This window comes from Amblyomma maculatum, chromosome 2 (assembly GCF_055883805.1).
Source record: "Amblyomma maculatum isolate TAMU_Amacu chromosome 2, ASM5588380v1, whole genome shotgun sequence".
NCBI classification, from domain to species: Eukaryota; Metazoa; Arthropoda; class Arachnida; order Ixodida; family Ixodidae; genus Amblyomma; species Amblyomma maculatum.
Window position 1 is genome coordinate 164,777,042 of NC_139345.1, and position 18,082 is coordinate 164,795,123.

Below are 18,082 nucleotides of genomic sequence, written 5' to 3' on the forward strand. Positions count from 1 at the left end.
GGTAGGTAGGTAGGTAGGTAGGTAGGTAGGTAGGTAGGTAGGTAGGTAGGTAGGTAGGTAGGTAGGTAGGTAGGTAGGTAGGTAGGTAGGTAGGTAGGTAGGTAGGTAGGCAGGTAGGCAGGTAGGCAGGTAGGTAGGTAGGTAGGTAGGTAGGTAGGTAGGTAGGTAGGTAGGTAGGTAGGTAGGTAGGTAGGTAGGTAGGTAGGTAGGTAGGTAGGTAGGTAGGTAGGTAGGTAGGTAGGTAGGTAGGTAGGTAGGTAGGTAGGTAGGTAGGTAGGTAGGTAGGTAGGTAGGTAGGTAGGTAGGTAGGTAGGTAGGTAGGTAGGTAGGTAGGTAGGTAGGTAGGTAGGTAGGTAGGTAGGTAGGTAGGTAGGTAGGTAGGTAGGTAGGTAGGTAGGTAGGTAGGTAGGTAGGTAGGTAGGTAGGTTAGGTAGGTTAGGTAGGTTAGGTAGGTAGGTAGGTAGGTAGGTAGGTAGGTAGGTAGGTAGGTAGGTAGGTAGGTAGGTAGGTAGGTAGGTAGGTAGGTAGGTAGGTAGGTAGGTAGGTAGGTTTATTATTCAAAGGAAAAGAAGAGACGTTGAACGGAATAATTCAAATCTGGCCTGCTACTCTGCACTGGGAAGAGGGAGAAGAGAAGAAAGGAGATCATGTTGGGTGACGATGTGGGAGAAGGCATATGAAATATATTGCCGCATAGAAGACGAAGCAAAAGATGACGACTATGGGAACACAAGCGCGAGCTGAAAGAAGGAGGAAGCTTGAGCTCAAGACTCGTTCTAGTCCACTAATCAAACCGTCTTATATTTCGGCCCTCCTTGGCGTTCTGTCGAGACGTGACAATATATTGTAAGGTAACGCGAAGGTCGGACTTGGGGGATTAGGCTTTATTGCAGACCTGAAGCCTTGGTCGCACACTGCAGCCAAACACACTCCGCGATGACGATGGGTATCTACAAGAGGGAGCAGGATGAAGATTAAGCAGCACGTTCAGCCGTGTGGAAGATGAAGCGCCACACAGTGCTCACACTATTTCGCCCGCGCAGTTCAAGCGGCCAGCCTGGCCACAATTAGTGCGCAGGATTGCGCCGAATAAAAGGTTTCATACGTGAAACGTGGACAACTTCAGTGCCACGGTAACGACAGTCCGGAGGAGGGTAAACAGGGGAGACGCGATAGTTGACCGGGGAGGTTTTTGCCCAAACTGTGTAAGGACCAATGTAACGGTACTGTAACTTGTCACAAAGGCCAGGAGTGCGTAATGGGGTCCAAAGTAACACCTCGTCACCGGGACGGAACGAAACTTGGCGATGGGTTGCATCATAGCGGCACTTGCGGTCTTCCTGGCTAGCTTCCGTGTTGACGCGAGCAAGCCGGCGAGATTTGGCCACTCGGGAAAGGAACTGGTCAGGAAGAGAGGATGAGGAACTGGCATGTGTAGAAAGAAAAGAGGCGTCAAGAAAGGTAGCGGGAGAACGGCCGTAAACGAGGAAAAACGGGGTGTAACCTGTGGTCCGCTGTACAGCCGTATTGTAGGCGAACGTAACAAAAGGAAGTATTACGTCCCAGTTTCGGTGGTCCTGGTCGATGTACATAGACAACATGTCAGAAAGAGTGCGGTGGAACCGCTCAGTCAACCCATTGGTCTGCGGGTGATAGCTGGAGGTCAATTTGTGATGTGTGGTTGAGGCCTCAATACCTTCGGCTACAATCTTCAACAGAAATGTCCGACCACGATCGCTGAGAAGCACTTGAGGGACCCTATGACCTCATGTCCTGAGCCATTAGGCAGGGAAGCGGTCTCAGCGTAGCTTGTTAGGTGGTCGTGGGGGTGACGATCCAGCGATTACCTCGTGCGGACAATGGAAGTGGCCCGTATAAGCCTATGCCAACAACGGCAAAAGGAGTAGAAGGGCAAGGTAGCGGCTGTAGTAGGCCAGCAGGAGGAGAAGTGGGCCGTTTGCGGCGCTGACATGGCAGACAAGAGGCGACGTATTTTGCCACACTTGAGGCGAGGCCTGGCCAGAAGAAATGGGTTTTCACGCGGTGGTTTTATGAAAGCCTAAGTGACCGGCTGTAGCATCATCGTGGAAAGCCGCCAGGATACGGGTGCGAAGCGCTCTCGGAATAACGGGGGCCCAACGGGTGCCTTCAGAGCAATAAATATAACGGGAGAGCACGCCGTTGTCAAGTTTGAACTTTTGGAGTTGCCTGCGCATCCTAGCGGTAGGAGGGTGAGAAGCACCGGTGAGAAGGTTGATTAGGGAAATACAGAAGGGATCTGCTCGCTGGTGTGAAATAATGGCGTAGCGATCTGGAGCAGCGGCAGGAGTAGCACAGGTGATGTTTGGAGCTCTGGATGACATTGGGACGTCGAGGGTGCACGCAGGAAGGCTCGAGGAAGCACTAGGTGGTGATTCTGATAGCGGGCAGCGGAAAAGAGCATCGGCATCTCGATGTTTGCGTCCCGATTTTAATATGACATCAAAGTGGTACTCCTGCAAGCGCAGAATCCAACGGCCCAGGCGTCCAGTCAAATTTTTGAGGGTTGATAACCAGCACAGAGCGTGGTGATCGGTAACGATCGTGAAATGGCGGCCGTAGAGGTAGGGGCGGAATTTCTGAACTGCCCAAACGACGGCGAGGCACTCTTGCTCAGTGATGGTGTAGTTGCGTTCCGCTGGTGTTAGAGTTTGACTGGCAAACGCAATTACCTTTTCCCGAGAAGCGGTATCACGTTGCAGAAGTACGGCGCCGATACCGAGGCTGCTGGCATCGGTGTGAAGAATGGTGGCAGCAGTGTCGTCGAAGTGAGCGAGAACAGGGTCCGAAGTGAGGGCATTCTTTAGGGTTTGGAAAGCTTTTTCGCATTCTTCGGACCAATAGAAAGTAGTACAGTCTGTAAGGAGGCGGTGGAGCGGTGCAGCAATGGTAGCGAAATTGCGAATGAAACGGCGAAAGTACGAAGACAGGCCAAGGAAACTGCGTAGTTCCTTGGTCCGCTGAGGGCGTGCAAAGATCAAAACTGCAGCAAGCTTGTCAGGGTCGGGTCGAATGCCATCGCAGCTGACGAGGTGGCCCAGGATCTTGATTTCTTTCTTGGCGAAAATACACTTTTTTGTGTTCAGCTGGAGACCGGCGGATGCCAGGCACGTTAATACTTGATCAAGGCGGCATAAATGATCAGAAAACGTCGCAGAGAAAATAACTATGTCACCCAGGTAGCACAAGCATGTTTTCCACTTAAGTCCTCTAAGAACAGTGTCAATCATGCGCTCAAACGTAGCGGGGGCATTACAAAGTCCAAAAGGCATGACATTGAATTCGTAAAGCCCATCGGGAGTAGCGAATGCGGTTTTTTCTTTGTCGGCTTCGTGCATCGGTATCTGCCAGTAACTGGAACGCAAATCCAAAGTGGAGAAATATTCGGCGTCCTGAAGACAGTCGAGGGAGTCGTCAATTCGTGGCATAGGGTAAACATCTTTGCGAGCGACTTTGTTAAGTGCGCGGTAATCAACGCAAAAACGCACGGACCCATCCTTTTTTTTTTTTGACCAAGACGACCGGAGATGACCAGGGGCTAGCTGATGGCCGAATAATGTCTCGCAGGAGCATATCATTCACATTATCTTCTATGATTTTACGTTCTGATAAGGAAACACGGTAAGGGCGGCGGCTAACAATAGAAGTACCTTCTGTAATAATGCGGTGCTGCGCAGAAGACGTTCGGCCCAAGGTCAGAGAAGTGACATTAAAGGAGGCTTGGTGTTTTCGAAGTAATTCCTGCAAAGCTTGGCGGTGCGTCACAGGAAGGTCAGGATTGATGGTGCCAAAGAAAACACAGAGAGAAGCATCGGAAGAAGCTGCTGGTGAGGAAGAGGGGGCGGTAAGGGTGGTGAGGGACACCGGGTGAATGTCCAGGACACAAGGAAATCATGTCCCTTTAGTCAGCACAATGGGCTTTGGGGAAGTGTTCGAAGCAGCGACAAGCGCTGTGCCATGCTCAAACCGAACAAGACTTGGTGGTATCGCGATTCCACGGGTCAGATGGCGATCAGAAGGCACGATTAGCACATATCCGTTATCAATGTCAGTAGAAGTAAGCGCGACAAGTTGTTCGCATCCAGGGGCAACACTAAGTTAGTAGCGGCAAGCAGGCGATAACGGGGCTCGGGAGGTTCAGAAGACGTATCGCTCTCGTTCATGTAAATGACCCTGTCGCGACACGAAATGCTGGCTGATGCGGCAGACAGAAAATCCCAGCCTAAAATAATTGGGTGAGCGCACGGTGACATCACGGTAAATTGTACATGGTGGCGGACACCATCAACAAAAACTCGCACAGTGCACTTAGCAGAAGGCCGAATTATTGCACCATTAGCTCCACGGAGTTCAGGTCCATCATAAGGCACTTTCACTTTTCGCAAGCGGGAGCACAAGTCAGTGTGTATCACAGAAACAGCGGCGCCCGTGTCAACCAAAGCCTCAACAGATAATCCTTCAACCCGCACTAAAATAATATTCCAGGGACATTCCGGAGGATTTTTGGGATGGCCGAAGAGTGCAGTTTTCCCTCCTAAAACTGCAGTGGTCAGTTTTCCGACAGGCGGGGGGTCGTCAGAGAAGCTTGACGGAGAGGCGAGGTTGAGCGGCGAAAAGGCGAAGGAGAACGGCGTCTTGAAGGCCTGTAACCAGCAGGCGGAGCGGGGCTTTCTGGCGGGGGTGATGAACGTCGGTGATAATCAGGGAATGAACGCTGGTTAGAGCCGGAAAAGCGAGGAGGGTAGTCTGCTTCAAATGATTCGTAGCCGCGGCGTTCATTCTGGAGCCTGCGCCGACAGAAGCGGGAAATATGGCCTCGGTACCCGCAGTAATAACACACAGGGCGGGCTGGGCGCCAGTTGGGGTAGTATGTCGGCGCCGCGGCAGGTGGTGCCAATGCAGCGACATGAGCAGTGGTAGGCGCCGGTGGCGTAGGCGCTCCAACTGCGGGCGGCAAGGACGTGATCTGGGCGTACGTTGGCACCTGACAGATGGTAGGAGCGACCGATGTTGGCGGGGAATAGGTCATTGAGGCCAGCTCTTCTTTGACAATGCTACGCAGGCCGGCACTTGAATTATGTGGCTCAGATGCAGGGCGGCACAAATTACCTTGAGCCGAGAGCTCTTCACGAATTAATCCGCGAATAAGCGCACGGAGGTCAGCTTCGGCAGTGAAACCAATTGAAGTGGGATCAGGCTGCAGGCGTATTGACATTAGTTCGTCAAGGCGTTGACAAGTCGATATGATGGCGTCAATTGTGGTTGGGTTCTGCACGGCCAGGGCGTTATAGGCGAGTGGGCCAATACCTTTAAGGACGTGCCGAACCCGCTCGGCCTCTGGCATGGTGTCATTTATGCACCGACAAAGTGCGAGAACATCTCCGATACAAGAGGTGTAGGTCTCATTCGACCGCTGAAGTCGGGCTTCTAGCTTCTTCTTGGCGGACTCCGTGCGAACAGTAGGAGCGCAGAAAATCTGGCGTAACTTTTGTTTAAATGTAGCCCAGTCCGGAATCGTCGATTCATGATTTAGAAACCACGTTTTGGCCACATCCGTCAAATAAAAGGACACATTAATTAATTTAAGAGAGTCGTCCCATCGGTTGATAGCACTGACCCGGTCGTAGCTGTCGAGCCAGTCATCAGCGTCGTCGCCGCGGACACCGGCGAACATCTGCGGGTCGCGCTGACGGCTACTGAAAGTCCAAGTGGCAAGGGGAGCTGGGGTCGAGTTGGTAGAAGCCGGAATAGCGGAGTGGCCCTCTTGAGTCATGACGATGGTGGTCGGGGTCAAACGGCGGCCAGAACGAAGCTCCAGGTGGATGCAGGTGACGAAGCAGCGGGGAAATCAAGGCGCACCTCCACCACGTGTAAGGTAACGCGAAGGTCGGACTTGGGGGATTAGGCTTTATTGCAGACCTGAAGCCTTGGTCGCACACTGCAGCCAAACACACTTCGCGATGACGATGGGTGTCTACAAGAGGGAGCAGGATGAAGATGAAGCAGCACGTTCAGCCGTGTGGAAGATGAAGCGCCACACAGTGCTCACAATATACAGGCACAGTAGCTTGCTTTACAAGCGCGAATCAAGTCCGGTGGCGCACAGAAAACTGCAAAGAGCACGCACTGCCAGGACACCCTTCCCCTTGTCCTGCCAAGCACCCAGCAGCAGTTCCTCGACAGAGGCCCCTTGTCCAAACGCTTCAAGGACGTGGCTAGCACACATTTTTCGCACGCATACGCTGGCTACATCAATAATATATGGTCCACAGTCTTTGTAATGCCACAAGTTGCACAATCCGGCGAGACCACCTCTCCAATTAAATATAAGTACGCATAAGCCACATTTAAACAAAGTCTATGTAGCAAGCATGCCTGATGACGCGGAATATCACGCGGAACATAAAATTTCAATGTTCGATCCAGCCTTCTTAGACGATTGTGTCGAGTGTCTGGCTGGGCCCAGTAAGCTGCGGTAGCATTCTTCATACAACTCTTAAGAAGGCACGAAGTATCCGCTCATGAAAAAGGCACAGCTGTTTGGAGGCCATTTATGAGTGCGCTTTTCGCTTCAACATCGGCCTGTTCACTCCCATGGAGCCCGCAGTAGGCAGGGATCCATTGACACATTATCGTGTGGCCTTGCAATTGGGCAGATGCGAGGAGCTCCATATGTTTAGTGCCAGGGACTGGTAGGCAGTGTGGCGTACGACGTTTCCTAAAATTTGCAATTCAGTCTTTGAGTCTGTGAATACACACCATTTTTGGGGTGCTTCCCCAAAGATGTAGCGTATATATGCCCGAATGGCCACAAGTTCAGCAGCGGTTGATGTAGAAGTATGTCCCATAAGGAAACCTAGTGTTATCTGAGCTGGTATGAACACAGCTGCAGCGGATGTCTGTGCTTACACAGATCCATTGGTGTATACGTAAATATAATTAGAATATTCTGACCAAACGTGCGACAGAGTGGGTTGTTTTAGTCAATTAATTGGCACCATTAGTTTCTTCAGTATTCCGGGAGCACGAGGATGCACCAAAGGTTTATCCATCGTCCATGGTGGTTGGGTGAGACGATATGGGAGGGCATATCTTGTCGGTACTTGCGACTGATGGCAGCATAATGCACTTGTAAAACTGCGGTCCGGCCGCTCATCCAGAATCTTGCTGAATGGATGAAAACGGTGTCTAGGAAGTGCTCGTAAATATACACGAAGTGGTTCGTGTGACAAGTATGTGGATATTGCGCGAGCATGTGCCTCTTCAATTGTGCCTTTGTTAGAGGTGCATCTGGGCAGTCCAAGGCATATTTTCAGTGCCTGCGCTTGCACGCTCTCTAAAGTCTGCAAGCAGGAAATGCTCATACTAGAGAGAATTGGGTGATTGTACCGGTGTAGCCAACACAGTTTTGTAAAGCCGTGTTAAGGAGCGCTACGTTGAACCCCATTTGATGCCAGCTAGCCAGTCGAGATAAACTACAAAACTGTGTCAAAAATACGACAAAATATTCTGTAGTTCTGTCGTAAACGTCATAAATTTCTCTAGTTCTGTAGTACTTTTCTGTAGTTCTGTAGTTTTTCTGTAATATATTTCGGTTGTCTATAGTTCTGTAGTATTTTTCTGTTGTAACTACAGAAATGCCTGATGGAACTACAGAATGTTCTGTTGTCACAACAGGTTTCCCGTCAGAAACCGCACAAAAATTCTGTCGTAAAATCAAAAAATGTTCTGTAGTTTTTTCCGACTGGGTATGAAACGAAGTACATGGCAAACATTAATTAGCCCTTTCTTCACCATAGTAATATGTTCCCAACAAGATAGTCGCTGGTCAATACTTACTCCCAAGAATCTGTGCCTGGAGACGTACGATATTACGACTCTATGAAGAGTAATCAGGTAGCGGCTGACACATTTTCCCGTAAATGCGATCAGTGCACACTTTTCTGTCGCTAAAAATAAACCTTGATGCCGTAAGTACATTGATGTCGATGACACAGCTCGTTGCAATTTTGTACGAAGTTGTGGGCGCGTCGAACCAGAGGCCCGGATGCAGATGTCATCAGCATATGCCCTTATGTAGATTTTAGTTGGCAGTTCACTCACCTGGCCATTTAGCGCAACATTAAATAAAGTTGGGCTGAGGACTCCTCCCTGTGGAACTCCCCGGCCGACCTGAAAGCGGGTAGTATGTCCTTCAGGCGCAGTCATGTAAACAGAGTGGCCACTCAGATGCCTCACGATATACAAGTACAGCCAGCCACCAACTCCTACGTCGTCAAGTCCATCAAGAATAGCATCATGAAGGGCGTTGTCGTAAGCTCCCTTTATATCTAAACAGACAGCAGCTACTAGTCGACGGTGACGCTTTTCGTGTTCTACGGTCGCCACACGGTCGATGACGCAGTCAATGGAAGAGCATCCCTGGCGAAATCCAGTCATCATATTCGGATAAAGATCATTACTCACTAGAAACAACTCAATTCTTGTCAGCGCCATTCGCTCCATAGCTTTTCCAACAAAGCTTGCTAGGGCAACTGACCGGTATGAGGTAAGTTCGAGAGGGGCTTTCCAGTCTTCAAAAGAGCCACAAGGCGGCTAATCTTCCAGTGTTCAGGAACAGTACTAGAGGCCCATATATGATTGAAATAATTCAGTAGTGCAGTTCTACCATCCTTGCCTAGGTTTGATAAGGTTGAATCAGTAATCGCGTCAGGACCAGCTGCAGATGAATATCAACAAAAATCAAGAGCGGCGTCTAGTTCAGGTATTGTAAAGGGCACGTCGTATTGATAATTCGGCCAAGGTGGCGCAAAAACCTCTGAAATTGGTAACTGTGCCTGGTTTCGGCCCACAACCATTTTACAAAAATCTTCAGCTACGTCAAATTCATTGTGGCGTTGATAAAGGGCCAGGGCACGAAAACGGGGCCTTTCTTGCGGAGGTGTGCGCAAGCTTCTCGCAACATGCCAGATACGTGACAGGGGCTTACGGAGATCGAGTGATGAGCAGAACTGTCTCCAACGTTGTCGTCCTAACCTCTCCAGGTGGCGCAAAGCTTTTCGTTTAGCTGGGCGAGAAAGTGCGAGATCTTGTGCAGATTTCGTTCTTTTGTACTTTCTTTCATCCCGCCGACGGACGAAGCCGCTGGAATTCCACGTCGATGCTGGACACTGACGCCGGTACACAAACATAGCGAGTGTTCTCACTGAGAGAGGAGGTAATGAGGCCCTTTATTTGAGATGGTGACCGGAGGTCCACGGTGGAAGTCTCCACCGATGCCCTAAAGGCGGGCCAGTCTGTGCATTGCACACAAGGCGAAGTGGCAGGTGTGAAACACTTGATGCATACTTACGTTGGTATGTGATCACTCCTACGTGTTTCCATATCACTACACCAAGAAACATGGAGGTTTCTGAAAACAAACGCCACATCCAAGCAGCTGATGTAGGCTGTTCCGCGTAGAACCGCTGGTGAGCCGTCGTTTATATTGACGAGATCTTGCGTATGAATACAGTCTGCCAAGCCTCTGCCTCGATTGCTCATTATGGCACTACCCAAGGTGAAAGCTTTATTGCTCGCAAGTAATAGCGTCTGGAGGAGATGATGCGGACGGGCGCGCGACCGCAAAAAAAATCACACAGGTAAACCAGCGCAGAACACGGGACGGAGGTAGAAAACAACACCCTTGTTAGTGTGTAACCCTATTGGCAGCGTGTTGTATTACATATCCTACTTTGCATTCCGTGCTCTGCGCTTGTTTACCTTTTTTTATATGTACCTACTTTCCCGGGCTTCCGCCTTGGCTTAAGGCCGTAACCATCCTTTAGCACATACAGTAGGCTTTTACATCACGGTGCTGTAAGCAGTAGTTATTAATTTATTAAAATAATAACAAAAGAAAGTAAGAAAATACTGATCGGTTTCCAGATATCTGCTGTCCTAACTCCAGAACCATGTGAACTCAGTAAATAAAGAAAACAAACTTAGCGAAGAGGAAGAAGAAATTAAATAGGTTCGCGGCAGGGAGGATGGTCTGCCAATCCCCCTTCGTGGGTATGTGCTATTTACCAAGATAGAAGAAGAAGAAGACTGGCGGTCACTGCTATCGTTCAAGGTCCCATCGAGCTTTAGGAAAAACAGCAGGTTTTTCTATTCCAAATGTTTGTTTACGTAATCGGATACACTGACATGGTAAGACCTGCATGTGTAGACGTAATTAAACATCAAGCTCCTATAGTTTTGTTCACAACGGCAGTGAGTACTGTCATTAGCAATTTTCAATGATACTCGACAAAGAATTCAATTCAGAGTGGCTGCTTCAGTGCTGTCATTGCTGGTGCTGCATACATCGGAAATATGTATCGATCTCCTTCCATATTTAACGTCAAACACCATAGTGAGCATCAAAGAATAGTTTCCTTTGCCTTCCGCCTTAGCAGCTTCATCAGACCTGTCCTTTCTACAACGAGAGAACCGTCTTACCAAGAGACACTGTAGACGTTCCAACCTCATCCGCAGCGTCTTCAGATAGCACCGCTGAAAAAAAATGACACGCTTTAAAATTATGAGGGACACTTAAGCTCCGCTTTTAAGTGTATGATGAGACAGCGTAAGCTAGTACCCAACATATAAATCCCCGCTTTAACTAAGCCGTATGAGTGTACGCCTACGTCGCCAAGAAACAGTGTGCCTGATTCAGAAGGCAAGGGTCCCGACAGGCTGATCATTTCACCCTCGCATATAAAAGGAGAGACTTGAGTTTGAAGGCTCCCAAACTTAACGTCGGGCAACCAATTAGTGCGCGGCCATGTCACAGTACCAGCTTCTAGCGTTACGCGGATGATTTCTCGCTCAAAACGTCGACGCCTACAAAGACGCCTATGCCCGGACTTTCTGGTGAATGGAGCCTTTAACGCTTTCACGTTAATAATCATATGCTAGTCACTGCAATGCTAACACTCAAAGGCCCAAGGCTACTGATTTCGAGTAGGCATAATTCCTGCAAAAAATTCCATTGAAAACACACTACATTTCTGCACAAGGCACTTAACAGGATGAAACAAAATCGACTTCTTTTTACCTGCTTGTTACTGCTGGAGTGAAAAGATGGAATTTTGTTGAATTTACTTTGAAGTGTCTAAAATTATTTTCAGCTAGGAAGGTCACAAATCGCCTTTTTTTTTTCCTACTAGCCTTACATTTGACGGGAATTTCTTTTTTTTAAATAAATTGCAACAGTTAGGAAGGTCACAAATCACCTTTTTTTCCTACTAGCCTTACATTTGACGGGAATTTCTTTTTTTTAAAATAAATTGCAACAGTTAGGAAGGTCACAAATCACCTTTTTTTTCCTACTAGCCTTACATTTGACGGGAATTTCTTTTTTTTTAAATAAATTGCAACATAAGTCCTTCAGTATTTCTATCTGTTAAATTGTTTCAGTAAGGCAAACGTGCCGTCAATATCAGCAACTGCCAATATCTATCACATGAAATTGGTGCTGCGCTGCCACATGTTCACCTCAACTTTCTATGCAGACTTCAAAAGTTTTAAGAAGAGAAAGGGTGCACTTTCCGCGTAATGCGTTCCAGCGAATGAGGAATATGGACTGGAAACGGCGATCTTCGGGCAACCTTTAGTCACGCGTCGTTTAAAACAAGCCCGCTTGAAGTAACCAAGTCACGGCATGTAAAGCAGCATATGCTGTATATATCTATATATATATATGTATATATATATATATATATATATATATATATATATATATATATATATATATATATATATATATATATATATATATATATATATATATATATATATATATACTTTTTTTTTTCATTTCGATGAGTGGGAGCCCCGTTACTCATTCACCTTCCGTTAGGCTCCTTATTTCCAGATCGTTGGTCAGAGTGATGCGGCTGCGTTTCACTGAAACACAAACCCGCCAGTGTGCTGTGAGATGCGATCGCACGTTAAAAGACCCTGGGTGATCTCAGTTATTCCTTGCGCTCTCCAAAACGGTGCCCACATGGCTTGGGTGCCAATGTGCCACGTTAAATGACGTGATTTACAATTCGATTGCCGCTGGGTGATGTCTACTGTGTCGGGCTCGATCGCGCATAAGTAAATATAAGGCCGCCATGAGCCAAATGCAGAGCTTGATTTGGTTTTGGATTTTAACGTACCAATGCGACTCAGGCTATTAGAGACGCCATATTGGAGGACTCCGGAAATTTATACCACCTGGGGTTCTTGCACTGAAATCGCACAGCACACCGGCGCCTAGCTTTTTGCCTCCATCGAAAAGTGGCTGCCGAGGCCGGGATTCGATCCCGCAACCCTGGGCACAGTAGTCGAGCGCCCTAATCTCTGCTCCACGCCGGCGGTGGAATACAGAGTTGCATTTGTTCTTGCTTTAAAATACTGTTCTTATAAACCAAAGCTGTTTAGAAAGTTTCGTCTTTCAGAAATTCTGCACATACAAAACTCCAGCAAACGTTTCTGCTAGCAGGAGCCATGTAAACAATTTCAAGTCGAAAGCCTTACTTGGCTATGTCTGCGAAAACGTGCCCCCAAAAAGTGGAAGCAGAAAATGTAACCAAATGAAACTTATGATACGACGTCACACTGCGATCAGACTGGTAGTCATGAATGTGTACGTAATGGCGTTATTAACATAATCAGCCGGATAATACCCACTGCAGGGCGAAGACCTCTAACAAGTCTCTACAAATAACCCGGTACTGTGCTAGCTCCATCCATTTCACCTCTGCGAACTTCTTAACGTCATCCACCTACGTAACTTTCTCCCGCCCCCTTCTACGCTTCCATTTCCTTTGAATCCAATTCACTACTGCATCGGTTATCCTCTCTCCGCGCTGCATGTCCTGCTCATGCCCATTTTTTCACTTAATTTCGACTAGAATGTCAGTTACGTGAGTAACTCCTCTAGCCCACTCTACTCGTTTCCTACATCTTAACGTTACCCCTACCATTTTTCGTTCCAAAGCCCTCTGTGTTGTACTCAACTTAATAGAACCATATTCATTAACCTCCACGTTTAAACCCCTTATAGACCGTTGTATCATGGGCGCTGCCATTTTGTGTATGTGGCGCTATCTAGCGGCCGAGTTGTGAACAATTGCCATGCTGGTATGTGGGGTCCCATCCGCGGAACAGACGACAAGTAGCGGAAATCGACATTTTGGAGCTTTCGCGTGCAAATTTTTGCTTTCTGAAAGTACCTAGCTAAAAAAAAAAGTTTTCAGTAGCAGCTAAGCCATTCGGACAGAAATGACAAAAAATTATGCTCCTGATCAGGTCGGCTGAAGGCTACAAGCCTGATTACAATTAGTGTGTAACTTTTATGTGTCACAGAGAGGCGGCGGCGCACCACTGGCAGTGATGGCAGCTTTCGATCTACTTTTTATTCTTAAATGATTTCTAGAGACGGCTTAACGTAATAATTTGAGGAAAGAAAGAAATCGAATGTAGCCGTTTCATGTCATGTTTAGGAGCAATGCTAATCGTTCTAGATTTGTTGGGTCAACCGATCATTCATATACTCTTTACTGCTTGAGCGGCTACTGCGGAAGTTCCCACACCTCCACTGGGGTTCTATTCTTAAATATCCATTATCCATTTACTCTACCCTGGCTACTTTTGTTGGGTGACAATCAGGCAGGGTGTTCAAGCGTCCACTACCAGGCAGTCGGATTTCAGCAATGCCTACATGACTCAACCACCTGTTTGCCGGTATGTGCGGGGAGTGACGATGACTTGTCAACAGCGGAAGCTACTATCCTGCAATTTCTGTGACTGGACGTTAGTTGCGTTTGTCTGACGCTGCCGTCACATCAAAATACAAGATAAAATGAACAAATGATACCTATGGAATAGGGACCTTAAACTATGTCCCATAATGACCTCATTTTTGTCAACAATTATATAGTCCATTTTTCGTCGCAAGGTTTGCTTACTGCAAGCAATCGCTGCTATTCCGATGATCATATTCCCATTTATTATCGGCAGCAAAATCTTACGAGATGCGTGTTTAAAAAAATTATTTTAGCGCTGTTTCACTAAATAAGTTGACAACCAATTTATTAGCATATCGTTGTCCTCAAGTGGGACAGGTTCTTTCATACTTGCATTAACCTCAGGTGACTGAATCTAAATAGTTCTTCTTTACCTGGCGGCATCTCGTAAATATTTGCAGCAAGGAATATCATCCGCTTGTTGCCCAAAGTCTGCCGTTGTTGCACGGGTATTCAGTTTTTCCGGTCCCTACTCTACAAATACAGTGTTCGGAACTCACACGAAAGGCTGCCAAAGCGAAACATTTTCGGTTGGGGCTTGAAATTCAGAAGCTGCTCGTCTCGCCCAATTGAGTGAGTTGCAAGTGGAACAGTGTAGAGAAACACACGCGCATACCACCGCTTTTAATCTTTTATTTTCTGTTAATCATCTCCTTTTGGTTGTTATTTTTTTGTTAATGCAAACAACTGAGTAAAAAAGAAAAAAAAAAAGATTGCGTTAACCGCGGAGCTTATTAGCAGCTAAACTGCGGCCGGCGGAAATGAAACGATCAGGGAAATGAAGGAAAGAAAGGGGCGAAAGAAGAAAGAACAGGGAAAGAAAGCACATCGCTCACGTCATCTAATCGGCTTAGATACTTTGCGGCTATTCACGACACTATGTGTGCAAAAGACTGCAACGTGTGCCCTTTCTCCGTAGAATGCTCTGCCGCCCCGCTGCTATCCCCGCGTCCCCACATACCAGACAGGAGGAGCCGCGTAGCGCGTTCCGGTTCGAGGCTATTTTCCTGCTCGCCGCGAAAACGGTCTATATGAGCACCGGTACGCTGCAACTATTACACACGTTCCTATGCGGTGATTCCAGTAAGCTGTTAGTCATAATGTGTGAGTACCTTCCAAATTCGCTCCGTATTCTGCTATTTATGGCCCTTTCGTGGCCCGGATCTGCGTTTACTACCTGTGCTAAGCATACTATTCCCAGTGCTTCGCTATCTATTGTAAACTGCTGTTCCTTTCTCAGGCTGTTCGACATTACTTTAGTCTTCTGCATATTAATATTTTGGCCTACCTTTCTGCTTTTCCTGTCTAGATCATTAATCATTGGTCCCCTGAGTTACGCAACAGGGCTCGTCACCGCCGAATCGCAGATTACAGAGATATTCTCCATCGGCCCTGATGCATAACTGCTCCCATTCCATGTATTTAAATCACCTTTAAGCAAGCTGTAAATAACACTGGGGAGATGGTTTCTCCTTGCCTAACACCTTTCTTAATGAAAAGTTTATCACTTTCTATGTACACAACTGTGGTTGTGTATATAGATATCTTCCATACTTTCATATATAGCTCACCTACACCCTGATCTCACGATGCCTGCATGACTGCAGAGGTTTCGACCGAGTCAAATGCTTTCTCGTAGTAAGTGAATGCTATCTGTATGCGCTAGTTATATTCTGAGCCCTTTTTTATCATTGGTTGATAGTGTGGATATGATCAATGGCAGAGTACCCTTTCCGAAGTCCTGATTTATCCTTTAGTTGATTAAGGTCTAAGGTCGTCCTGATCATACTAGCAATTACCTTAGTAAATACCTTGTACGTAAATGATAGTAAGCTAATTATTCTGTAGCTTTTCAAGTCCTTAGACCTTAGACCTCTCTTATAAATTAGGATAATGCTAGCGTTCTTCCATGATTGCAGTATTTTTGATGTCATCAAACACTTCATATACAGAGTGGGCAGAGTTTTTTAGCCTGATATCCCCTCCACCCTTCATCAAATCTGTAGTTACTTAATCTTCCCCAGCTGCTTTTCTCCTTTTCGTAGCTTCTAAGGCTTTCTCAACGTCATCCTGGGTTACTGATCGCTCTTCACTACAGCTAATCTAATTTTTTTCTGACTACTTTGGCTACTGTATAGATCCGTATAGAACTCCTCGGCTACCTTGGTTATCTTGTCCATGTTAGAATTCATATTGCCCGCTTTTTCCCTCAGTGCATACATCTAATCGTAAATACAAGTGGCATATAAATGTCATGTCGTGCCTAGCTCTACCGCGTGAATTATTATAGCTTAGTCTTGAGTCATAGTTGCTCGTCATGAGTCAGTCAGATCAGGATCGAATGTGCATAATAAGAAGTCCATGAATTTTGTAAGTCAAAGTCATGAGCATGACTAATGCCCAGTCAAAACTCAAAAGTCCTGCACCATTAGACTAAACCGTGCCAAGTCATGACCTTCCAGGAGTATAAAGAACAGCCAACGCTCATGCTTTCGCATTCCATGGAAGGGCTCCCAAAGTTTGTTTTAGGTCTTCAAAATATATGCATACTATTAGAATACATGACAGTATATATTTGCTCACGACCAATAAATACATTTATTCAGATTTGCTTTCTTATTTTATCAGGTAACAGCGCAAAAAACACAGAGTAATAACCAACAAGCCCAAGCTGCTGTCCTGGCTTTCAGACACGATTCCGCCTTGGTTTCAACTGTCCACCGACAGCTATGACATCCGTCTAATCTAGATGACATGAGCGTTGAGAAAGCAGCTCTATAACAGCGCCTCTGTCGTTTTATTGCGTAAGCAATACCGATCATCAGCTTCTTGTTGCCAAAATTAAGCTTCGATTGAGGAAAACGCAGAAAACTAGAAGGCCTTTCAGGTATGTTCTGGATCAAATTCCATTAGAATATGCTGTGGAAGTGAGGAATCGATTTCAAGAATTAGATCTAGAAGACAGAGAGCCCGAAGAGATGTGGACTGACGTTCGTGATATAATACAAGAAGTTGCTACTAAGGTAGTTCCAAAGCAAAAGAAATGCAAGAAAGCAAACTGGTTATCTGAAGAGGTTTTGCAAATAACTGAGGAAAGGAGGATGGCAAAAGTTATGGGGGAAAGAGAAAGATACAAGGTTCTCAATGCGGATTTTCAGAAAGTAGCAAGGAGAGATAAGAATGCCTTCCTGAACATACAGTGCCAAGCAGTTGAGGACAACAGCCAATTAAGGAACACACGAGCTCTGTATAAGACAATCAAAGATATCAAAGGAAGCTTCTGTGCTAAGCTAGGCGTGATAAAAGACAAACGAGGCAAGGACCTCACTGAAGCCTCAGAGATAAAGAAGAGGTGGCGAGAATACACAGAAGAACTGTACAAGAAGGACCCGAATGTGCAAACCCAACATAATACGGTTGTGATTACTGATCTAGAGCCGGGCATCCTGAAGAGTGAAGTTGAATGGGCCTTAGCCAGCCTTGCTAAGAACAAAGCTAGCGGAATTGATGGCATTCCAGCTGAGTTGCTTCAAAACCTCAACCATGACGCTGTTAACATTCTGCATACATTATGTCAGAAGAGTTGGACAACCCTGCAGTGGCCACATGATTGGAGGAGGTCAGTTTACATCCCCATTCCAAAGAAAGGCAGTGCCAAAGATTGTTCCAACTACCGCACGATCGCGCTTATTTCGCATGCTAGCAAGGTGATGTTGAAAATCCTCCAAGGTAGGCTGCAGCAGTATGTGGATCGGGAGCTTCCGGACGTGCAAGCTGGGTTTCGAAAGGGCAGAGGAACTAGAGACCAAACTGCCAACCTTCGCTGGATCATGGAAAAAGCAAGAGAGTTCCAGAAACCCGTCTACTTCTGCTTTATTGATTATGCGAAAGTGTTTGACTGCGTAGATCACAGCAGATTGTGGCAAGCTCTCCAAGAGATGGGAGTTCCAATTCACCTCATCTGTCTCCTCAGGAACCTGTATGAAGGGCAAGAGGCCACAGTCAGAACTGGGCATGGTCTTACTGATTGGTTTCCGATTGAGAAAGGAGTGAGGCAAGGCTGCATACTGTCGCCCTGCCTATTTAACCTATATGCAGAGTGCATCACGAGGAAGGCCGGTCTGGACGAGTCTTCAGCTGGAGTGAAGATTGCTGGAAAACGTTTCAACAACCTTAGATATGCGGATGACACCACTTTAATGGCAGAAAGTGAAGTGGAACTC